Source organism: Apis florea, unplaced genomic scaffold, assembly GCF_048593485.1.
Source record: "Apis florea isolate Af1SG1 unplaced genomic scaffold, ASM4859348v1 contig_2293_pilon, whole genome shotgun sequence".
Classification (NCBI taxonomy): domain Eukaryota; kingdom Metazoa; phylum Arthropoda; class Insecta; order Hymenoptera; family Apidae; genus Apis; species Apis florea.
Window position 1 is genome coordinate 3,840,460 of NW_028256554.1, and position 26,775 is coordinate 3,867,234.

At 37.8% G+C, this 26,775-nt stretch overlaps 1 protein-coding gene across 2 annotated transcripts in view; it reads left to right on the forward strand.

Annotated features, from left to right (window-relative positions):
* The window catches only part of timeout (circadian regulator timeout), a 175,250-nt gene that overhangs the window by 16,173 nt on the left and 132,302 nt on the right, over window positions 1-26,775 (forward strand). The gene's annotated exons all lie outside the window — the stretch shown is intronic.

A 26,775-nucleotide genomic window follows, 5' to 3' on the forward strand; every position in this document is an offset into this window, starting at 1 on the left:
GTCTTCCTAGCCTACGTAAGTATCTTTCCTTACGATCATTTTATTACGTTTTGTTGCACACGTGCCGGCTCGAGCGTTGCTATATAATGTTTCACTCTGTTCCTCTCAGACATGCAAACGTACGACGAGAGGGTGGCACCCCTTCTCGCTGACGTACTAGAATAAAGCTTGTTTACCTGTTTCCTCGTCCTCGTCAGATTCCTATCCCTTCGAAGTCACTCACTTTTGCGACAGGTTTTTCGGGAAAGGCTTCTACGTGGGTGGAATAAAGTATATATGATCATAAAGGCCCGCGAACGAGGGTGAAAGGATTTTCTATTTGGTTTGGAATAAGTTGAACGAGTCGTTTCGAATTCGTTTTTTTTTTTTTTTTTAAAGGATCGATTTGATACCATATTTGTACTTCATTTTTGATCCATCTGTTTTTTTTTTTTTTTTTTTTAAGACAAACTCACTTTTGGAAGATCAAAGATCATAGGAGGAGGAAGCGTGTAAATAAAATTACGTTCTTATTCGATCAATCAGCTTCTCAACGGTGATACAATCCGTCCAGGAATCATAACTCGGAATAGTATCTCTGATTGCATCAAAAGTACGCCGTTTCTAAGAAACGAGATCAGGCATGGTACGTTAGCGAGGTGGAAAAGTGGTTTTGAGAGATTTGCAGAGAGAGTTTTATTGAAAAACTTGTTTCCTTGCATCGAAGAAAATATAAAATCGCGAAAAGATTGTCGAATCGCGTGGAAAATACGGGTGACCAACCACGGTTATTCCACCGATATTCCGTTTTCTTCGTTCGATCTTCGTCGAATGAGCGGCAAAAAGAAAAAAAAAAAAATAATATTATTCGCGCGGATATAGGAAAGAAAAAAAAAAAAAAAGAAAGAAAAGAAGAATCGTTGTACAATTTTTCATGTAATTGTCCGCGTCACTTTTATCCCACCCGTCAGCTATTATTTATTATCATAGTTCGCACAGGTTTATTTATAATCCTGTTATTTATGACGACGGCTCGGTATCGTTAATTTCATTTTTTTTTTCACTTTGGGAATCAGTATCGACGCCGTTATTTTCGATAAAATATGAGCTATCGTCCGCACCCGTTACAACCCCATCGTTGAACGATGTTAAGGGAAAATAAGCAGTCGATCGCTTTTTAGCACCTTTATGCAAATATATCTGGCGCCAAGGAATATACAGTAAAATCTCCAATAAAACTCGAATTAACGACAGAATTGATTAGAAATATTGATTTTTTTTTCTCGATCGAAAGTGAAAATTATTTTTGGATAATATTTATTTGGTCGAAAAATACAAGAACTTTTTTTCAAATATATATTCCAGTAAGTTTTAGAAAATTTAGAGAAAATTATCGAGGACGATAAAATTTGGTTTCTCTTCAATAATCGTGTATAATTGTCATGCATTTTGAGAAGGAATAGCAATTTTAATTGCGCAAACGTAACATTTGTCTGTATTATTTTTAACCGTAAATAAAACAAAACTTTCTACACGCATGTTCTACACATTGTTGAAGAAACAATGACCGAATCGAACAATCGATTTGAACCCGGCTCGAGCCAAAGTAGAGACGGAAATTTACACTCTCGCTCGCTTGCTTGATCGCTACCATATGCATACACGTCTACGTCACCCTGTTCCTACACGGTGAGAGAACGAGCCTCGCCACCAATTTACCTAGAATCGGTATAGATTGTTCGCCTTTCACTGGCCGAATTGCAATTCGCAGCATTGCTCCATGAAATTATGGTGCAAACCAATCTGCAATTTGCTATTTAATTCACAATGCCCCGTTTAAATTTACAATTGCGACAATTATGTATCTCCTCGAGCTGTTATTATATCATATCTATCACGATGATTTTACGCAGTCTCGTGCGGTTCTATTTTATCGATATTAGACGAGATAGAAGGTAGAATTATCTCGTCGATAGATCTGTTAAAAATTTAACGATTCAACGATACTTTTGAGATAAAAATTTTATAAAAATTTTCGTTTCTAATTACTATGAATCATTTAATCTCATATCTCATTGCTCGTAATAATAAAAATTTCAAATCGCGTCAACTTTAATTCGAACGATCACGGGGCACGCAAATGATATATCTTGTTCACCGCGAAAGAAAAGGGATAACTTGTGCAGAGGCGACGTTTATCGGTGTTCAGGCGTCAGCCAGACAATCGTGACGTTAATGTTTCTTTTTCAGGCAATCTCTCTCCGCGCGGATGCGGCGCAATAACTCTTTCGGCAACGATCTATAACCATTAACACCGTTGACCGTCGTTGACTCGACCTTCGTTCCTTCGTTTTTCGTTCTCTCGTTTTCCTTTAAAGCCTTTCCACGCCCCCATTTTTATAGCGAATGGTTTACACAAATGAAGAAGGCCGTTCGATGTTCCCATGAAAAGAGGCCGAATTTTTTCTCTCCTCCCTTTCTTCCTTTTTCAAGCTCGTTTCGAGCTCGTTCAGGGACAAATCGCCTACTTAAAAAAAAAAAAAAGAAGGGAGGAAGAGAGGGTGCATTCAACGCTCTCTTCGGTACACACTCGTCGTTATCTGTGAACCTGTTATAAGCTATACAAATGGTATGCAAGGGGACATCGAGGGTGCTTTACGTTAACTGCAATGCGACTCCCCACCCCCTTCCCTGCACCCGGTTAATGAAGTTATGATTGAAGGTTAAATTCCATGAAATTGCCTCGGTTTAATGGGTACGCGCCTCGCTATGAATGCAAATCAATGTTAAAAATTCGGCCCGGGAAACGGTGGGATCGGGTCCAACCCTCAAGTAACGATTTTTTCAACGCACCTTTGGGAACGGCAATTAACCCGAGAGAGAGAGGGAGAGGGAGGGAGGGAGAGAGAGAGAGAGAGAGATGTCCGCTTATATTTACGGACGTGCATCGAGGTAATTAACAACGACTCGATATGATTTAGGGGAGGCTTAGGCTTTTATTTATAGAGAGGAAATGAATAATGGAGTGGAATCCCGTGATTTATATCGTGGAACACGAATTAACAACGAAGAAACGAAGTGGAATTAAATAGATACTTCTTTTATTATTATTCGAATATCGTAGTAATATATTTCCATAGATTTTATAATAATATCCTTTCGCTTGTAAATGTGAAAGAAATTTAGAAGACAGGAGGAATATTAAGTGAGAATTCGTGCCTTCAAAACTTCAAATTCATATTTTTTTCACAGGTTTTGCTTAATTGAACAGGTTGTTGGACAAAATATATTAAAAGTTGACGTACAATGCGCGCGAAGAGCATAATTTTTATCTCGCCAGTCGAACAAAGGAACGTACTTTTGAATTTTAAGCATGAAGTATGTCGCGTCGGTTGGACGACAATGTGAGCAAATACTGGAGCAAAAAAAAAAAAAAAAAAAAGAAAAGAAAAGAAAAGAAAAAAATGGGTTGAATTTATATTTTCTTCCGCGTTTAAAATACATTCCGTGTGATGGAATTGTCGGAATCGTAGAATAAGTTTCGAAGAGGGTTGAAAAGAGAAGAAGACAAGGAGGAGGAGGAGGAGAGAGTTCACAATCAAACTCGGTCTCGTGTAAATAACAGAAATCTTCCCAAGGGTCCAAGGTCAAGTGGTTTCCACACCACTTGAACTCTCGCCGTTTCTGTTTTCGCTTCGCTTCGCACTTTTCGCCCGTTTCTTTCTAGTTTCGCGCTGTTTGAATGGGAACGCATACCTTTATCCTACGAGAGAGCCTACGCCCCGGCTAAAATAATAATGCATTTGCAAGTTGCGTAGAAATTGAATAACAGTCGTGGTTGAATAATACAGATATGTAAATGGAAGTTGGGCAAACCGTAGGTATGCGCGAGAAACATGGACGGGATCATTTATATTGTATCCGAGTCATTGTCTTCCCCTGTTTCCACACCGTTTTTCGAAGAGATCCGTTCGGTTTTCTCCTCTCTCTCTCTCTCTCTCTCTTTCTATTCTTATAGTAGCAAAGTTTCTATTCATAGTTCGTTTTCTCCTCAAAGTTTCTTGCCAATCTTGCCAAGCATACAGCCACGACCTTTTTCACTCGTTTGTCTCTCGTTTCATCGAGTACTTCTGTTTATGCGTCCCACCGAGCTGATTTCTTCGTTTCCGCTCCCCTCTCCTTTTCGAGAGGAGAATCCTTCGGGGGTCGTTCCACTCTTTCGCTTTCAGTTCTCGTTTCTTTAATGAGAAGAAAAAGAAACGCGACCCCGAACCTCCTTTTTATCCCTTTCTACTATATTCTTGTTTTTCGTACTTCCACTCCTCCACCAAGGTTCTCTCTTCCCTTGTTCGGTCTTTTATCGACGCTTAGATACGTCTTTCCTTTTTCTCTTTCTCTCTCTTCTTTCCCAATATTATCGTTTTCTAATGTAATCATTTTCTTCCCGGTTCTCTAATCTCTTTTTCATTTGGTTTTATGCAATTCGAGATGCGATCTTTTGATATCGATATCGTATTTTTTAAACGCGAAGAAAGAAGAATTAAAGGATATTTTATTTTTACGAAAAAGCTCGTTAAGTTTGAACAAGTGAGAAAATTGGGAACAGGTCATCTTCGGATTTATCATTAAGATAAACCGTGTTCGAAATGAAAAAGGAAGGAAGAAGAAAAAGATGAAAGAAAATGAAAACCGTGGTCGTTAATCGCGTGTAGATAATTATTGAAACCAATGGAGGAATACGGGAGCACAAAATAATTGGTTAGATTGGGGAAATAGAGATTTACCGACCTTTACTTGTAACAACTTTCGTATCAATAATAGATATTGATATGGGAGAGGCTAAAGTTAAATACGTTCGTTTATTTTTATTCCATCGTATCGGAGTTGTATACAATTTTAAAACGTAACTTATTCCCAGCGAGATGTACTTGCAATATGAAAGAATTTGGAAGGAAAAAGAAAAGCTCGTCAAACGTTTACTCGTCAAACGTTTCAACATTATTTACAAATTAAAATTTTTCGTATTTCCAAAATGTATTTCTTTCAATGATCGATTGATCACGAGTGTATCAATAAGGCGCGTATATGTTTGTTCGAATTAGGAAACACGGGTGTAATGTTCCGCGTAAGAGAGTTAGCACGGTAGAGCACGAACGAAATACATCATTCTGGCGGCACACACCTTCAAAGCCGAAACCGAACCAACCGGATCGTACCGTGAATTCCAGTCAGACTATCTAAATCGGATTTAGCGCTTCCTCTCAGAAAATATCGAAAATTTTTCCAGGTCCGTGGATCCCGTTTCCTCTCGAGTTTTCCACCAACTCGATTCCACTTAAAATTCCTCCCTTCTTAATTATTTATAAAATTCCACTTTAAAATTCTATTTTAAATAATTATCACGCGAATTCGAACCGCGAATAATTCGAAAAGGAAGAAGAAGAAGAAGAAGAAGAAGGGAAAAAATCGGACAAGAATAAAACTCGTCGCTTGCGCGATCGTTTCGGATCCTCAATGGCGGAAGAGGCAATCTTCTTGGTATTTCGATCAGCCTTTCGGCTCCTTTCATTCGCCGACTCTGCATGAAACTTTCGATGGAAAATTGAATTCGAATCGATGCATCGTCGAATCGAACGCGCCTCCCGGTTATTTATTTCGTGGCGGAACTTACGTGCGGATGAAGGGATGCAGGGATTGAGGACGTGGGAAGAGGAGGATTCTCTTGGAGTCGATGACTCAATAACCAATTACATTTTTTTTTCTTTTTTTTTTTTTTTTTTTGCTAGAGGAAAAAAATTTGATCGCGACTCGATCTGGAGTGCGTTGATATATTTATGCAAATTGCTATCGAACTTTCTGGAAGGCGGTGAACTGTAAAATACGATATGGAATTCGGTTACATCTTCTCGTTACGCGAGTCTACGTTGCAACCTTTCTCGAGTTTGCGTTATCGAGCTTTCCCTTCGATTCGTTAGTACGACTTGTATGAACGTCTTGAATTTGTGTATAAACGAGATTTCGCGTGAATATATTAATTATGGAAAAATATAGGAAGAAACGAACAAGTAAGAATACGTTGAAATTATATTTAATTTTTTTTTCTTTTTTTTTTTTTTTTGCACGAGATGAGAAGAACGTGAAAATAGAGAAATAGGAAAGAATTGTATTTCATAAAATGCACAAAGGATCTGTTAAGGATATTTTAATTAAATGGGAAAAAGCAAATTATTTAAATGAAAGAACTTGTTCAATTATAAATTTTTTTTTATATCTTTCTCGTAATTAGTACTTTTCAATTTGAAGAATATGTAATATATTAGATGTAAAAATATTTCCGTTTTATTTTATGTTGGATGGTTCCGTTTCAAGTTCCATTTCGGTGGCTGCGAATATTTTCAAAAATAATCACGATAACAAAAAATATTTCGAATAAAATATAAATAATTTCGAGGAGGTCGTATTTTATTGTTAATATTTTTTTCTAAATCCTGTAGAAGCGTACAGAAATATATAAAAGTCAATTCCATTTTCCATTCAAATGGGATCACATAAATTTTATTGTATCGATTAATCTCAACATTTTTAATAAAAAAGTATTGACCTATTTATGTCGGGAAACAACGCGTAGCACAGTTTCAATTATTTCTATCAAAAAACATGAAAATTAAAAACGTCGAAACGAATAAAATTTCCTTAACGATCAGAAATGATTTTATACTTTTTAATTTTTCATAATCATTTAACAACACGATATTAAACAACAACCAAGTGATTCCATGCCCCTTTCGCAACCCCCTTCAATCGTTTAAACTCGACAACCCGTACTTGCAACGTTAAACAAAGGATTAAAGGGTATTTTCTCGGTTAAAAGAAGAAGCATCCATCTCGGCTTATCGGCATACCCAAACCATTGTTTATCACCGTCGTCATTACACACGTAGGAACAACGGCGTATTGTTTAAACCAGCATTGTCATTAGCAGCGCGAGGCTCAAAGGAAGTACAAGTGACAAGCACGCCTTAATGACTTCTCGACGACACAATTAGGTTCTCGTGGAACGACGTGAGATAAATTTAAATGTGTGCAGCCACACAGCCTTCCGTGTGGAGAACGAGCACCGGAAACCAGGAGGGAAGGAGGGTCCTCCATCTCTTGATACGAGGAACGAAATAGCTCTTCGTTTCTTTTTCTTTTTTCTTTTCTTTTTTTTTTTCTTTCTTTCTTTTATCACGATCTCGGAGAATAAAAGCAAAGGGTAGAAGCAAAGGGAAGCGAGGGATGGCCAGTGTCCTCTCTCGATGATCTACGTTGAAACGGAAACTACGTCGCGGAGAGATAATGCACGAGCGGGGCGGAGGCGCCACTTTCGAAAGACATTTGCGTGGCTAATGACGTCCCGGGAGAATATTATTCAAGACGACAAAACTGCTTTTTATTGCCCCCTCCCCGAACTTGTTACGCTTTGCAAAGAGGATAGCGAGGGATCCGGCTTCGAAGTGGGTCGATCTTCGCTCGGATTCGACCAACTTTGCTCTTATGCGTGTACGTAATAGTACGATTCATTGTTATGTGATGTTACGAATTCTATCTTGTATCGTTGAGTAATCGTTTCTCGAGTATGAGCGAGGGGGGGAAAGATATTCGAAACTTGTTTATACAAGAAATGGATTCTATGGATTATACTTTAAAAACTTTTTGTTATACATTTAATAGTAAAAACATCTTGGTAATAAAGTGAAGAAATTAAGCTTGATTATTAAGCGGGAAACGAGTAATAAATCTTGCTTTTTTTTCGTTTTTTTAATTGAAAAATATTTTTCTTTTGTCTCTCACGAGAAATTCTCGTCGAGAATATAATTTTATTTATGTAAAGCGACAACGGTGTATAACTGTGTACATTCGTGTGCTTCGTGTGCATTGAAAAAAATATATTCTACGAGGGCAAAGAATCCAGGACGCAAAAAGTAATAAAAAAAAAAAAAAAAATTCATATATAAATTCGATACGACCTTGTTTTCGAGTTACATCTTGTTTCACGTTGCGCTACGTTTACTTAGCTTTAGAAAATTTGTAACCAGCTTCAGCTTCCGGGAATAAATACGTCTCGGTGTTATCGTCTCGACCTCGTTCCGCAATAAGCAATAATCGTGACTGCATCTTGACTTTTTTCTCTGGATGTTATCCGCGTTGATGCTGGATCACACGTAGTAGATACGCGTATAAAATCTAATATTTGTTGAGAAATTCGATTTTTAAGAAAACGTTATGCATGTAAATGACGCGATGATGTTAATTTATGGGTAGTAGTAACGATTTCTTCCCCATCTTGGATACTTGCCATACCATGGCTTAGTAACAGAGGGTAGAGTTTCATCGGTACGAGTAAATTTTGGCCAAGGACGCCGTCTGATCCATAAAGTAAGAAATCTTCCGATAGACTTTCGCTTTCTTTTTTCCTTTCTGGTTCCATTCGATCGGATCGGATGTTTTTATCGTTTTGTATAAATGTCTTCCATATCGCGAAAAAATTCAAAGAAAAATCTTACGACATTGTTATCAAGCTGGTGCTGATTTCAAACTCGGATATAATTTTGCAAAAAATCGGAAATCGTGAAAAAAGAAACATAAAATTAGTTTCTTCTATCATATAAAAATTCTTGAAATTATCGATAATTGTTGATTGATTCCCGTATTATCAATCGTAAGGTATATATTTGTCGTTGATATTTACGAGGAATAAGTTAGCAGGAATATTTCAGTGAAAGTTGTCGGAGCCACTCGTTGCTTCTGTAACCGTTCCTGTTGATTTGACAGGAAATCAATAACGATCTGTCAATAAACGGCGTAGTACTTTTCGCTTTCGACGCCGTAATCTTCGCGTGACAGATAGAATCACCCTTTTCGCTCCTTTTTTTTTTTCTCGCCCCAGCCTCAGTTTTAGGACAAAATTGAAGGCGATCGTTCAAATTTGATTTAAATTTGTCGAAATTTGATTTCACACCGCTCCTCTTTGATCTCCTTTCTCCTTTCGCTTCCAAACAAAACAATTCTTTTATATTCGTATTCCGAATATCATTTTAACTTCTTCTTTCTTCTTTTTTTTTTCTTTTGCAAAATTCGAATCGCGAATAAGTCGTTTCGCGCCGACCAAATAATTGTCAACGAAAAATACATAATCGTTGTTATTGTCTCGACAAAAACTTTCGACTGCACGCAATAAAAGGTTTCGAGAACGAAAACGGGAACAATTGGATGGAGGAAAAAAAGTGGAGGAAGATCGTGGCACGCGGATAAACAGCTAAACCTCCGAGTTTATAGAGTGGATATAATTGTTTTATCGCGTTAGCACGCCTCCTACTACTTTCCCCCTCCTCTATATTGTTTTATGATGCCTCCCTAATCAAAGTGTTTTTCCTCGCGAAAGATTTATCGGCCACCACGTTCCCCCGACCGAAACTTTTCAAGAGACGTCGTACTTTCATCTCTTCCCCGACAAGTATTTTCTCGATATTGATATTCTTTCAACGGCAGCCGCGTTTCCTTCCGCGCGACCTATACCTTTTCACAACTTCGCAACTTTATAAACACGAATCTGGATTCATGAGTTTCGCAAAAACGCACGCTCGATCGAAATTTTCCATTTCTCGGATAATAATCAATTTCGTGATTAACGTGAAAGTCGAAATCGAATCTCATGTTCAAAGGCCACGGGATGGATTATTACGCAACAGATTATTATTTAAAATATCCGAATCGAGTATTTCTCTTAAATAATGTCCGTTTAAATTGATAGAATTTTCCAATCTTCCCAATTTGCCAACCAATCGAGAAATCGGCGAGTTGTCACGGCGGATATTATGAATTTAAAAATTTCACCTTATTACGACGAGCACCGGTGAAATTCGAGTCGTTCGGGTGTGTTTAATTCGAACAGCTTATTTAATATAATACACCTGTGCAAAAGAAGGTTTTAACGAGATGCAATACCGTTCCTTCTCCATTCTCCATAAATTCTGTGTGCCTGCATCATTCATATCGGAATTTTTCATACGAACTTGGAGAATTATTTTACATTCAACTCGTGAACCGCTTAATGCCCCCCACTTAAGAGAGAGAGAGAGAGAGAGAGGGGCCCCCCTGTATAATAAAATCCATATTAACCGCGCGCCATATGTTGGCCGGGTTTGATCGCATCAAACGTGTTCCCGATTCGCATCAGCAGTGCAGTTTATGCTCGCAAATTTGTCCTAGCCCGGGAAGAATATGAAACGGTAAATATTTAACTATAAACACGGCCCCGTGTATAAACATTTCCATGTTATTGCGTCACGTTTTCCAGTTTGCAAGCTGTTACTTTCCTGCGTTTGTTTCCGCAACGTCAGGATAAAGAATAGAAGCGCAGTGTGTATAAAATAACACACACGATTCGTGCGCGCGGAGGTGGAAGACGAGAAGTCATCGAGATCGGATTGACCACGATGACTCGAACGCGTGGAACTCTGTGGAGGGAAGAAGATCGATCGCTTGTCGTTAAATATAATGGAAATAGTGAAATTCTATGCGAATTAAAAGAAAAGGAGAAGGAGAGGGGAAAAATGTTGGTTCCATCTCTGAAATGGAGGAGGAGAAGAAGGAGGAGGGGAATTGGCCGAGATTGAACGAGCGACTTAAGAAGTCTGTTAGGAATCAAGTCTGTTGGAAGGGAGAGAGAGAGAGAGAGGGATGGAGAGAAAAAGGAACTCGTTTCGGTTAGATTTGGTTAAATAATCCCTCTTTGTTGGCTGGGAGGACCGTCCCCGCGACGATGGCGACGGTGAAGAATTGTCGGGAATAATAATTTCATACTTGTAGTCGGGATTTCGGTAAATCCGGCCAATCTTGTGCCTCTTATAGAGGGGGAAATTCAGCCTCGATCAGAGGAGTAATTGAATTTTTTCCCTCCCCCCTCCCCCCATAAATGGCTCGACATTGATTATATTTGAATAATAATCGTGGAGCGTTTTTGAGATTTTTTTTTTTTTTTTCTTTTCTTTTCCCATTTCGCCGTTAATCAAATTTTCGAATAGCTCAATAGAACAACTTTAAATCGAAATGTTACCTTGTCCAAAGAATCGATTATTGTGACACAAAAGAAAAAAATCGATCACAAAAATAATACTTTTTCCAAGCTCGCTGTTCGAAATTATCGATGACGATGTCGTTTCCCTATTATTTCGGCGTTTCCACGATAAACATTTACCCGGGAACAGGCGAAACGCGGAAAATTGAATTTCCTTCCTTACTTTCCGTTATCCCCGATAATTCGTCGCCTATCTTGGGGTAAATCCAGATGGATCTGACCCCTGCGTTGACATCCATACACGGCCGCGTGCACCGAGTTTACAGGAAATTCCTCCTCCTTCTGATTACATTTGCCGGTGCTGCCTATGTAATCCTTCAATCTTCACCTGTCGCTTAGCACCGCTTCAACCAATTATCTATGTTACCTTTGATGTCACCCACCTTCCGATGTTTACCGTAAACAATGGAAAAGCCTCGTTGACAAAGGGTCTTTCTGCAAATAGACGAAGGCTCGATTCGCGCGCGTTTCTTGCAACCTTTGCGCTTTCTTCCGTGGGCGACGAGCGAGCGAAGGTTGGAATAGATCTCGCCTTTCATGCCAACCATAGGCAAATTCTTTGACAAAGAGAGCCTCCTTTCAAATTGAAATTTTCCCTATCCAGAGAAATCAGTCAACGCTTTCAATTAAACCCGGGATAATACCTTTTTGAAGTGTTTGCACAGAAGGATGGATTAATGGAAATGAACGGTGCCGGGCCCGCTAAATAAATATCAAAGAAAAATGGAAACAGTTTTCTTCGTTTCAGTTTCTCTGTTCGCAAACCTTTCGTTGGCTTGGTCGTTTCGCAATAACTTTAGATTGGAATATCATTGTTCTTCCTCTCCTGTAACGAGAAACTGTGCTACGAGAGCGCTTCCTCGGTCGGGGAATCAAAGGGAAAAAATTCTCCTCGCTTCGAATATCGCAAGTACCGCGTGCATTATTTAAATCTTTGAGCAGGGGTTTAAGAATTAAGATTATATTTGGAAGGATAGGAATAATTAATGTAGGGCAAGGATAGCGTTGAGTAATAAAAATAAGAATAACGATACTTGAACGCGATCCTGAAAATCGAAGAAGAGGACGAAGAAAATTGATTACCGAGACGATGAGAAATCCAAAGATATATACATCCGTATTGAGTATACGTTTCCAAAGAAAAATCGAATATACTTGGAAAAAGGAGAGGAAGTGTCATTGGACGATTGTTTCAAACAAATTTTCATTCATTTTTCAATAACCAGTTCCAGTTTATCGATCTTCCACGACGCATTAAATTCTTCACACGATGCGCGTTTGAAAATGTGTCCCATCCCCCACCCCCTTTATATAATGAAAGGATTGGCGGGAAGGGTTGCAAGGGACGAAGCTCCGCAAAACTGTTGCAGGGCTTTACTTTAATCTGATCCACGGTTTGGGAAATCGTAAAGACCGTCCGCGACGAAGATGGCTTAAAACAGGGACGTGAGGGAATTACGAAGTCCCGGATGAGACTTGGTGGCTTCCCGCCGCCGTTACCCGCCCCTTGCGGAAAATTCTTCTTGACAACATTCCATCCCGTGTTTCTCAATTTTGCTGTGTGTCTTTATCATTCGTTAACTCTTCGACTAACGCACTCTTGTGAATTCGTGGCCAAGAGGGAGGGCAGGGAGTGAGGAGGAGGAGGAGGATCGAACGACACAGGCGAAATTTATATCGCGGCGACATAAATCGATATCACGAATATTACGTTAAAATTCTTCAAGGTGGCTGTTTTGTTTTTTTTTTTTTTTTTTTTTTGGTTCCATGGACATTTCAAGCTTTTCGAAACGAGTTCCAGTACATTGAATTGAAAAATTCGGAAAGCAAAAATAACGAGAGAAGGTAAATTGATCAATTCGATTAAACGGATTGAAGAGTTGAAAATCAATTCTCTGTCAATCAGATGTTCAACATCGATCGAAGTAATCGAAGTTCGGCAAAGTGAAATTTTGTTACTGGGGAAAAATTGATCGATACATCGATTCAAAAAAAAGACATTGTTTCGCAATATTTATCCGAAATCTTTTCGCGTTGCATTTTTATATATTTTTTATATATACATCAACATCGTATCCGCGATTTAAAAATATTTCCAACAACGAAATAACGATCGATACGCGATCCACGAAATATAACTCGATTTCCAGCCAGAAATCGCGTCTGGTAGATGAAACTGATTATACGTGCCGGATTTCTGGTGGATTAAAGTTTCGATCGATTTTTCTCAACTCGTAAAGTTTCCATTCGAATCGCAGGTTGGTATTCCGGAATGGCCGGAACAATAACTTTCTAACTGGTGTAAATAAATGAAATAGAAATGAAATAAAATTTCACGAGTGACGGTATTCGATGATTCGTCCTGTTTCGTCGTTGAAAAAGTGAAAAAAACATTTGCAAAGATGCATACCTCGCCACGTCTTGTAAATTTAATTGACGTCATCTCGTTCCTCGCTTCATCCCTCGCTTTCTCTCCCTGCACCACTCTTTCTCGCTTTCTCTTGTTGCGCGCCGGATTATTAATAAATCTCTAGCGCCATTTATAACGAAGTCTGGAAAATAAAATGGCACGAGTGGACGGTGCGAGGGATGAGAGGTAAAGACGAAGATTTTCAGACTTTTCGACACCGAGGAAAGGGAAAAGGGATTTAATTGAAATGATTTTTAGAAAAATTCCATGTCTTTGGCGAAATTTATCGTCGATATGACGTATTGAAAAATAATTATACTTGGTCTGAAATATATTCGATATATAATAGATTTTAATCTCGCTACATTTTTATATTTTAACGATTAAATACGAAAAATAATATATCGTAAAAAGTTTTTTATCCTTAGTCGGTTCAACTTCCAAGATCAGACCAAGTTCTTTTTTAATTAAAGAGAAACCAATAATACAAGCGAGCGATAACATCGGTGGATTTTTAATCAAGTTTGGTTTTTTTTTTTTTTTTTTTTTTTGACTAATTAAAAAGTTACGTTTCGTTTTTCACAAAAACGAAATAAAACCAACCAAAATTTATCGAATCTACGTTTCCATATCCAAATTAATTATGACGATATATATGGTGCTAAAAAAAATGATCACTTTGCTCGCGACACTTGTGAATAAATAACAAAGTGAATAAATAAAAAAAAAATAAAAAAAGAATCGAAGAAAATTATGGCAAAATTACCACGCTCGATAATTATCAAATTAGAAATAATGGATAGTCGATTCATATTTGGATGGATTATTCGAGGGATTGGAACGAGAAGCGATCGCCGATGGAAACGTTCAAAGGGCTGGCCGCGCACGACAATACACCATGGTTAATTAATCGTCAAATATTAATGTTCGGTTAATCACTTAGTCTCGGCCGAGCAGAGTCCGACAGATTGCGCGCTCCTTGGCTGGCTTTCGGTCCGATTCTCAGACACTTTCGCTTTCCCTTGGTCCCTGGCGCAAAGTGGGTAGCAAACAAGGGGCGAACTCTTTGCTCGGGGTAATAAGCTGCATTAATATTTGCTCGCTTCTCAAACGATAAGTTCGTAGATATTTCAAAGGCTCTTTGCCAGCCCTCTCTGCCCGCTCATTGTGTTGCGCGATTAATTATTCAAATCTGGAGTCGGTCTCTCCATGAATGCTTGCCATTCGATGCACTCGATCGAGGGAATTGTATTTTTTTTTTTTTCCGTCTCGCCATTTTTTTTTTCCTCTTTTAAATCGTATCTTGCCATCCTGATTCCCATTATATTTCGTTAATAACGTTTCCCCTAGCAAGGTGATTTTAAATGTATTTAAATTAATTTCTAGACAAAGAGAATAAATTTCGCGAGAATCGGATCGATGGGGAGGGGAGGGGGAGGGGGAGGGAGGGAGACGGATAACGGTGAATGGAATTTGCAATGGAAACAATCGATGGATAAGGGGAGGAGATTTTATTATCGTAAATGTACGAAAATGTAAAAATTATCGATTTTGATCAAATATCATAGTAATCGAGATTAATTAAAAATTGAGAAGCTCGATTCATTAATACGCGTTAACAAAGTTCTTATTCTTCTCTAAATATCTGTATAGACACGTTGAACGCAACGTATCCATTCCCGTATTTCGTCCCGATATTTAATTCATTTAATACAAATTATATCGAATGCAAATTGAATTCATTTAGAAAGAATGAAACTATCTCGACGCGGCTGTCTTAAAACGTCGGCCCCTGGCTGGCGGGTTTCAACGAAAATTTTAATTAACGGAATTTCGTTTCATCAACTTTATTTCTGTCCCCGTTCCTTATACTTTTTTTCCCTCCTCCGGGTAATTTGCATGATCTTCCCCCGTCCTGCCGGCCGAATAAATGAGAGATTTCCTAGAATGCAAATCCAGCTTCGGTATGCGGTTATGGCCGCAATAAAAGTCGTTCGAGTAATCCCTGACACTTATGTCGAGAAAAGTAGTTTTTCCTCCCTCTCTCTTTCTCTCTCTCTCACTCTCGAGCAGGAGAAGAAGCATTTTCGCGGCTACGACGTTATGAAAATAATTGAAACCCCATCGCCTCTAATCGTCGACCAATAATGCGAAAATGCGAGCTTTTTCGAATGATCTTTTCACGCAGATTACAGATCTCGTTTGCATCCAGTTTGCATCTTTGGAATTATCATCGAAATGCCATCTAGGAAATTTTTCGAACCGGCCGAATGGTTATAGCATGGTTTCATTGCATTGAATGTCTGTGACAATTTAACAGTAATGGCAACGATAACGTTGGCTGAAAATTACCTGACGAAGTTACAATTTTTTTTTTTCTTTTGTTTTGATTCAAGTTTTATTCTAGTTGGTAATATCGATATTAAAATCAGTATTATTATTTTTTTAATATCGTTTCTTTGTATACAGTTACGTTGAGTTTTCTTTAAATTTTAATTAAATTAAAATAGATGAAATATTACGAAATAAAATACTTTAAATAAAATGTTAAACAGTTTATTATGTTCTTCAAGAACTTGTTCCAATGGATAAAATATTATACTTTCAAGATGTAATATTTACCATTCGAAATAATATTTTATCCGAGTTTTCAACATTCGAGAAAGAATTCGATAAAATTATTATTACATCTAAATTACATAAAATTATTTTTAAAATAAAATTTAAATGAAAATTAAACGCATTCTAATTTTATGATATACATTTTGAATTTAAATAAGTATCGTTAATATCGCGACAATTCGAGTAACAAGTATGATGTCAATTATGCTTGAAATTTTTTTCATTTAATACGAATGGCATTTAACGTATTCACAAGTTGCTTCGCAAATCTTGGGTCTTTTATCATTCCTCAAAGAAGCTGTTCATTATCGCAATTTCGTCTGCTTCACGCACAATTGTCGGGTAAGATTGCACTGAATACATTTACCGTTTCTTTAAACGCGGTGCACTTCTTTGCCTATTCTCTTGCATGAATTTCTCTCGAGACTTGCGACCCCGTAATTATATACCACTCGTCTTAAATATGTACTTTCAACGGTGCATATTTTGAGTAATGTTTCTTTAACGAGTTAATATCTACTAATTTCGTCTGCTAGATTTTTTCATCAATTCCTTTTCTCCTCTCTCGTTATTCGTTATTTCAATCCATACATTAAAAAAAAAACGATAAATTTATCGTTAATTTATCACGTTCGCAATATTTACTTTCATAATCGAACGAACGAAAAACCATTTAATTTATAATTTTTTCTATTTATTACTGGCAATAATAACTTCGACAATTCTCTCTCTGTTGTTCACGCGTGGACGCGAGAATTGAAAAAATTCAATTTTCATCGAAAAATCTAGTTTCTCGTCAGCTGTTAAATTTGTTCGAAATAACTCGAAATATTCCAGCCTCGCGTTCTTTTTCCTTCGTTTCGAGCATATGCTCGAGCCGATACACAACCAGACGCTCCTATAATTTCAAGATTCATCGTACCGCAATCTTTATTTGCGCTCGAGGATAGTGTTCGATATTAAAAGAGAACGATTCATCCGGTTTTATCACTTGATGTATCGTACGTCAAGCCATAAATATTCCCGGAGATTTCGACCTCGGACTTTCGTAATCCTGAAATATACGAGGAAATAAATCGATTGGTCGTGCGCATTTTCGATGGTTCTCTGCGATTTAACGGACGCCAAGAATTGCGTTTTGCACGGGATGGGGAGGGGGAGGGGGGAGGAGGAAGGGGGAGAGGGAAGTAACGAATTGAATCTCTCAAATGGAAAATATATCTTCGTCGGCGCGGAAAGAATTCTGCTTTTTTTTTTTTTTTCTCCCCACCCATAACGGCGAAAAAGTCGTCCCTTTCGAAATTCTATCTGTTTTCTCTGTTATCTTAATTCGACAATTTGAAAGTTTGAAACTTTATGTTTGAAAAATTTGAATAGAATTTAACGAAGATCGAATAAAAATTTTTCGCAATTGTTCAAAGTCTTAAATATAAAAAAAGAAAATCCAGGCAATGCAAAATAGTAATCTAAAAGTAGTGTACAATTTCGGTAGAAAAAAAAAAAAAAAATAGAAAAGTAATAAGAAACTCAATTTGAAAGTTTGAAACTTTATGTTTGAAAATTTGAATAGAATTTAACGAAGATCGAATAAAAATTTTTCGCAATTGTTCAAAGTCTTAAATATAAAAAAGAAAATCCAGGCAATACAAAATAGTAATCCAAAAGTAGTGTACAATTTCGATAGAAAAAAAAAAAAAAAGGAAAAGTAGCTCTGAAACGTTTCAAGCGTCCGCTTATAAAACTTGGAAATAAATAACGAAATTAGTTAGGCGAAATAAAATAGGGGGAGGGGGGGATGATTTTGAACATTTGACCAAACGAAAGCGTAGCTCGCGTGACAGTAAATCTGTGGTTAGCTGAATCACTGTTACAAACCCCGTGGTTGCTGTTTGAATCGCCGGTATGCGCGGTATCGTAGAAATAGCTGCTAACTTGTTTTCGTGCCTTCCTTTTTATGCAAATGTTGCGAACCACGCCATCGAATTAACGAGGCACAATCGGGCAATTGGCTCTCCCCGATTTAATTTACTTCATACGTACATGTTTATCCTATTTTCGTTCGAATCCTTCTTTTTTTCACAGATTATTAGAATCTTATATATTTTATGATCCTGCAACTGTTATCCGTCCGTCGTAAAACGAGCGATAAGATTCTTTATACTTTCAACGAAACAGAAGAAATTAAGTATGCAAATCCATTACTCCCCAATTGTTTGAACACAACAATCACCATATTTATAAAATAAAACCAATTCTTCTTCTTAGTTGCAATTTCCTGTTCGATTCACGATGCCCACGAAATCAAAAACTTTTCTTACGTTTCATCCCCATAGGGGAAGACAAGTTCAATATTTCCTCTCTCTCTTTCTCTCCATCTCCATCCCTCATTACGCGGGCGGATTAAAACGTTATCAGAGTGCAGGCATTCGGTCGATGTCGATTCATAAATGCCGCGGCATTCTTTTTAACGCTTGGCTTCGCGGAACGATTCTCATACTCGAATCAATTTCCCTGGCGTCGGTTAATACCGAGCTTCCAAGCGGCCGCCGTATAATCGCGATCGATCCTTCGAAGGGGGTCCAGCTCACAGGTGAATCAGAATTTTACGACGGGGCTATCGGTTTCAATTATTGCGGCGCAGTCAGTTTCTCGCGAATTCGAACGATATCGGTGTTTGCCTCGCGCTTTCAATAATTCGTGATGTTGATCACCGGTCGATTAGTCGAGACTCCGCTCGAACCAGAAGGAAAGAGAGAGAGAGAGAGAGAGAGAAATTGAGCGTACACGCGGATACGTGAATAATAAAACCGATTAACAAGGGCTGATTATTTTTCAAGCATGGAGACGTCGATCATTTATGAAAAAGGAGAGGGGGTTGACGTAAAGTTTGCCGGTCGATTTTCACCGTTTCCATATTCAACGAACGAAGAATTTACATTTCACCTGTCAGGTGAACGTGTTACACGCGATTTCGCTTTGACGGGTGAACAGGGACACGGATTCTGATAAATGCGGAACGCTTAATCACCGAAACCGTGGAAACGGCGCGGCGAGGAAGTGGCCGTTTCGTAGACGTTTCTGGAAGGGTGGAAGGAGAATATTGTATCGTATTCGTTCGCTCGTTGCGTTTTTAATCCTTGGAAAATGTTTTATTTATCGGGGAATTACGAGGAGTAGTTTTCTTTTTAATTTCTTCTCGTTGGAAACGGTGTTTCGCACGAATGTTGCAGGTATAAATTATATATTGTTCGATAAACATTGTAAAAATGTTGCCCATTTTTGATGACAATAATTTCTCGTAAAATAACAACTGAAGTTTTAATCGCGATTTAGGAATATATTGTCCCCGCGAAAAAAGAATATTCGTTGAAATTTTATTGATATAATCCCATGTAGAATAAACGTGTAAAATATGTCGTACAAACGACATATCATCGGTTTTTCCTATATTTTTGATATTACTTTTGATAATATTGTTATTGTTATTAAAAATAACACTTTTAAATAATTTACTCGAAAAAGAAAAAAAGAGAGAGAGAGAAGAGAAGAAATAAAAATTCGTTTATAATTTATCGTTTTAACTTGAATCCCTGAGAAAATATTTTACTAGAAATTGCTTACTACCTGATTAACGATGAAAATTCAGAGAGATAATCCACAATTCAATGTTGAAAAACTTATTATACACACAAAACTCTATATTTGTTTAAATCGTGTTCAAATTTTTTTCACAAATCAGATTATCTCGCGCATTAATCACGAATTCTTTCTTCGAGAAACGAGTACAATATACACAATTTGTTTTTTGATACCCGGGTTGACTAAACTGTTGGAAAGTAATTTCCAGGCTGTAAAGGACTCGATGCTCGTGGACCTAGTGAAACGAGCAAAGTTCGAGGATGTTTCGAATTTCTTACTACAAGTCGCGGAAGAATTCGTGCCCTTTTTTTCCCTCTCCCCTCCTCTTTTTGTCTTCTCACTTTAGCCTGCATCGTAGTTTATTTCAAAGACACGTATCCACGAGTTTTCTGAACAATGTACTCGCGGAAGTATTTCGGGCGGTAGTATCCGTGCCATCCATTGCGAGGATTTTCTTACGATCCAGTTGCCATTGGTATGTCGTATTGACCATCTTTATCCGACGATTTCTAGTAGGTAATCGTTTGTCACTACGTTCCCCTTCCGTATCGTGGGTCAACCTTTGAGCCAACCGGTCGAAATATTCGATGCTCGTTGAACAGAAGTATGTAATGTACACGGTATAATTATTTCTTTTATGCTTTATAGTTGTTTCTTGTAAAAAGGAGAAAAATATATATATATATATTAAGCTATTTATAGTCAAGATTTAATGTTCATTGTACGAAACACTGCGAGACAATTGCCATTTGAAAAATTATCTGTATACGATAGATGGAAAATCTCCTTTCTATTTTTATATTATCCAAAATTAATCGAATTTTAAAAAAAAAATTTGCATCATCACATGTTTTATCGATGCAAAAATACAAAATTGTATAAAGAAAAAAAGAAAAAACTATATAAAAGATTCTCTTTGCGTTTTAAATTTCGCCCAATTTTCTCGATTGTTAATACAAAAATTGATTGGATACGGCGGATAAATGCGCGCAATTTCTCACGTTTTAACAACACGCCATTTCCCCTGTTTATCTATCTATTTCGCCCTGTCTATTGCGCGTACATGATCGCAACGACTTTTCCACGATTTTATCACACGATGGGATTTCGTGATTAAAAACTTCGCCATGTATTTTTCAGACGCGATGTAGGCGTTGCGAAAATGAAAGAATTATGACGTACACACCACATTTCACTAATTTTTTCCCCCTCTATAGAGAGCCGCACATATGTACACAGGTTTAATGAACATTTAATTGCAACAGCACTTTGTTCCCCTTGCGTGACATGTTCGCGATCTGTTGCTCTTTTTTCACTTCCTCCTTTTTTTCTTTCTTTCTTTTTTTAATTGTCCAATTCACGCGAGTCTCGTAATAACAGAAATCTAAATTTCTGTAATTTTATTATTAATTTGAGAAGACATTCGCGTGTTCTATTTTTAAAAATTTTGTTCGCAAAAAAAAAAAAAAAGAAAAAATAAGGCGTATATTTCCACGGCGTGTATTTTTAAAAGACGATGATACCGAACACGGGAGTAGTGTTTCCAATAAAGATAAAACCATATCGGGCAGAGCTGACATTTTTATTTTAACTTTTTATACGCAGCGAATTCAAATGGAAAAGACAAACGATAGAATTTCAATGGAACGGTGCAGAATGTCAAGAAAAATATTCGAGCTTTAACATCTACGGGCGAAAATTTTTTGTTCAAATATCGATGCTTTATTATCGGGTCGAGAATCGAATTTTAATTGATTAAAAAATTGCTTGTTAAAAAAAAAATCATAAGTAACCAAAAAATAATCGACGAATCCATAAATGTCGCAATAAAATTCTTTTTTTTTTTTTTTTTTTTCCTTTTCGATCTCTCGTTTCGACAGCGTTCGGATAAATCGGTTTTCTCGCGAAACACATTCTCCTCGTGAAATCGAATTTTCGCGCGAAATCGACGCGAAACGATTCGATAAGTGTTAGACGTTTCGATTATAAGTTTAATCGGACGCGAGGAGATTTTTCGCAGGTCGTCGGATCGCATTCTGCTCGGGTAAAAAGATCCCGAGACCGACTCTGCTCACTGCAAGACATTCCGCAGACTTTCGAGATAAAATAAAGAGGATCTTTCATCTCTTCGACTCCGTATAATCCTAGTTCATTTAGATTTCGGTTGTCGAGGATAGTGTCATGGACGCCGTTTTTCGATCAGCTCAAACTTTCGTCTCTCGCGACAACTCGTTGTGTCGATTATGCTTTGGTAACAGGCTACAGTGTTTACAGGTATGTTTGAGATGAAGATGAAGAATAAGTTATTTTCGAGAATGAAAATTTAGCATTGAAACACGATTCTTGAGTCTTTCTTGTTGTACTCTCTAATTGTACTTGTACTTTAAGACGTCTCTCTCTTTTTTTTTTTTTGATCGATAATTGCTTAGATTCCTTTTCCAAAGAAATTTATTATTATTAACGTTTAACGTTAGACATTGGAGATTAGAGATACGATAAATTTAATAAAAAATGTTAATGGAATAAATGAAAAGTAATATTGGAGATTGATGAATAGAAGAAGTATCGTTTTTCAACGAGACAATGTTAGGCATTGGTGTATCGATGAAGGCGAAGCAAAAGAACATATTGGACCCTGGCCTGGAATATTCAACCCCATCCGTCCCATTCATCGTTCGGCTCTCATTTGTTTCCGTTTTTACATAACTTTCTTTGATAGCAAGATATTGAAAGCTGCGCAAGTTATTCGAAGGAATTTATTGCGGAATAACACGAAAGCCTCTTATGAAATACTGGTCATATAAAGCTGACTAATAAAATTGCATACAGGATTTCTATCGTATTAAAATATCAAATGAACCGGCGAAACGCATCGAGTATTTTTTTTTTTTTTTTTTAATTAACACTCGTTCATATTTATCATATTTAAACGATTTCAATATCGCGCAATTAATGAACGTTCGCCACGGATTTATTCGCGGATAGATCACGTTTGATTATTTCCAAATTTGAATTAATGCTTTTAATAACGATGTTAAATTAATCGTAATAACAGAAATCATCCAAATCCTCATGAAAATCTCAAAGTTGCGCCCTATAAAATGTATCGCTAATCCGTTTTACCGATTTTTTCTCTCCGTGCGGATAACTGGCAAATCAAATAGCCGTGTTCTTGCAGTTACGGGAAGGATTAATCGAGGTATCGCGGATAATTAGTTTGGGTCGGGTTCCGTATTTAACTTCTCTGATATAGGAAACGTTTGACTCGCCAACGAGGAAATAGGTAGCTCATTAAAGAAGAGGGAGGGGTGCGACGGGGTGGTGCGAGGGAAGGCGAATGAAACGGGTGCCGTTTAAGTTCGTTATACTCGCTTTCTACAAAATTGTACGGTTTAAAGAGCGCGTTTAATCTTTTTCGATACGTGCGCCTGACAGATTCGTTCGCTCACTCAGCAATTCGCTTCTCGATATATATATACATATATCCCTTGAATGACTAAAATCATCCTTTCTGATTCCTCGGGAATCGAATTTCACAATTTCGCGAATACAAATAGGGAGCAGGAAGCGAGACACGTGATAAATAATAATTGGCAAGAGCTATAACGGAGTCATAATTTCATCCCATTCACCGGGAGAGAAACGAAATTTCACACTACTTGCCGACCAAACAGTCTGGCGCGGTCTCCACCTCGGCGTCTCTCCTCAACTTAAATTGCTATTTAACCATCGCACCTACAGGAATTCCGGGTAACTCGATTCCCAACGGTATTCGGGCAACAACTAAATCGATCGCCTTCGTATTGAACGGAGGAAAGAGATCGATTCCATTTTCGCGGATATGGCACAAGCTCTCTCCTCTCTCTCTCTCTCTCTCTCTCTCTCCTAAGAAACCTGGGCGCAGTATTCCGTTTTTCATTCCGAATGGACGGATGGATGGATGGATGGAAGTCAATATGGCGAAACAGAGGGTAACCCTCTCCCTCTGGTTAAACCGGAATCGAGTCGAAAGAAAGGGGAGGGAGGCGAGCGACGGTAGGGATATAACGAACTTCTGCAAGATGTTACCGAATTCGCCGGTTCCGTGGCCGCGGGGGAATATATATATACAGATATACAGATATATACGATGATTAAATTTCCTAGTTGCATTGCCACGAAGGGTTATATCCATAGGAAATTTAAACAAGGAAGGCTTTAAGGAACGGTCTCTCGTCGCCCTTCCCTATTTTCCTCCTCCTCCTCCTCCTCCCCCCCCCCTCCGTCCTTTCTAAATATCGTTTTTCCCTGTTGCGGTCTCGTTACCGTGTTCCAGGCAAATTCAGCCCCCGGGCCACGCCGGCTACACCGCACCAAGGCTCGCTCGCCGCGAATTATTCATGTAGCAACATTTCGCGTTGCCTCGAAGTCTCGTGATTTTGCAACCTTCTCTCCCCTCCCCTCCCCTGTTTGTTCCTACTACGACTTTCCTTTTAATGTCTCGCCCCTGTGACGTTATCTGATTCCTCGTGGGTGGTAAGGGAGGGCGGTGGAGGGAGGATGGCAAGCATGGATGTTTTCCGTTTATCGCTCTTGTCGGTGGAACCGCGAACAACCCGATTAACATTCGTTGCGGAACAAGCGAGTTCCGCGGGGATGAAATTACTGAGATTAAGACGGAGGTGGGGGTGGAAAAGGGGAGAATTAAACTTTTCCTTCGCCACCCTTCGCTTTCCCCTCTCGTTCTAATTTCTTGTAAAATCGAAATTTATGGGGGAGAATCTTGGGGAAGGAATCGTGGAGGCGTTGCGTCCAGTTGTGGAAAATTAAAAATGTACGTTGTTCTTTCCTTTTTTTTTTTTTCATTCGCGCGATTTATCCTTTTATCGTGGAAGATTATCGAGGGAGTGGACGAGGATAAAAGAAACGAAGACGGATGGGAAGTTTTTGTACGCCTGTGTGTCGTGTAAAATATTTGAGAATTGCTCTTATTGGATGGATTATTTATGGATGGACTTGGTGATGATTATTTGTAGTCGAAGAAATGTTTACGCGTCGTGAAAAGTTGTACTCTCGTATCGAGGGGACGGGGTTGCAAACGATAGTTGGAAGGATTCTTGTTCTCGAAAAGTGAGATGAAATAATTTTTCGATATATTTCGATTACAGTGTCGCGACGTCATCTTTGTTATTATAATAGTCGTCTGCGCGATATTAGTTTTACATGTCGTTTAACTTAATAAACGTGGCGCATCATGCGGGGGCGAGAATGAACTCGCGAGAGGTCAATAATTGAATAAGCGGAAATTGCTTTAATGCAAAGGTGAAAATAAAATTTGTAAATTAAATTTCGCTACGGGATATAACGTCGAAACGGTTTTAATTTTAATTGTATGATAATACGGTTTTGTAAAATGGATTTCTCCAGCGGAGGAACGTTGTTAAAGCAAAAAAGTATGGAAATTGTTGTTGCAAATGGTGCAACGTAATCACGAAAAATAATACGGAATTTCAGCCCGATAAGAGAGTTTTAACGATGTCATTCACCGGAAATATCTGTCGATACGCAGAGATTGTTTTTTAATATTCATATAATCTTCGAATGTTCCAACATTAATTTACGGTTCTCTGAAATGTACGTATATTAAATTTAAATTTTTCTTTTTTTTTTTTTTTCTTCTTTCTATTTCGTTGATTTTGTTATTTTACAATCAACGTCAATTACAATCGTCGTCGTGTCAAAAATATTACACCGAGCGAAATATAAAAACTACGGTATAAATTTTATAATGTTAATATTATTCAATCCAATCCACGTTTGAAATGTTTAAAAATAAAAATCGAAAACGTACACATACGAGATACAGGAGTCCGAGTAGAATGGTCTCGGTAAACCATCAATATTTTATTTTAAACGCGCGAATTTCCGAAAAGCTACATTCGTTTTCCGGGGAAAAAGAGAGGAAAAAGAAGAAGAAGAAGAAGAAGAAGACGAGACGAAACACGCGAAACGGCAGATGCAGGAAATCTGTTTGCTCGATAAATGGTTGAAAGCGTGAAATCCTTGTATCTCGAATCGAAGCGGATACCGCCTTATCTCGAAAGGCACAGATTTTTCCGACAGCTGTCGATCTTTTTTTCCGACAGTTCCTGACTTCTCTCCTCTCCTCTTCCCTTCCCTTCCCTTCCCATCCCCTCTCCCCTCCTCCCCCGTCTTCCTTATTTCGCGCCTTCGAACCAATAACGCATTATCCACCACCACCACCGCCGCCGGAAATACTATTTACCGCCAGGATATAGAGTTTTTTGCCCGACCAATTTTCTTGTGTTGCGTCGCGTATTACAGGATTAACCAGTTGGACCGCTTGGAACATGTTAATGAGACCGATGGTTTTGATCTGGACTCTATATATGGATGAAATTCATTTTCATGATGGAATGATAAATTACCGATACGACTCGCCGTCTCATTTTTTTTATGACGTATCTAATTATTCTGTTTCCTGGGGAGGGGGATAGGGGAGGAAATATTAATCGTATTTTCTTTTGTTTATGTCGATGTCTCAGGGACTGATAATATATATATATATATATATATATATATATATATTGGAATAATTACGTTTTTGGATACGTTTTATTTGTGACAAAAGATTTCTATTTTTCAAGATTTATATTTTCGTAGAAATACGCGTTATAAGCGCGTTATTGTTAAAAGCAAACAACAAGAAATACACGTATGAATCGTTTTGTAATCAATGTAAATGTTATTAAATACTAATACCGTATATATTAAAATATATTACCGTATATATAATACATATTTTGTGACGAATAAATATACATTTGGAATGTGAATAAATATTTGTAATCATGCATTATAAATGTTATCAAGTATAATCGTGTTTAACAAAATTCGCAAAACACTCGTTAATAAAGATTCGCAATTAATGAAAATATATACTTAGAGACACAGTTTGACAATAACGCATTAAACATTAAAATGTTCCAACGAAAAATCGATAGCT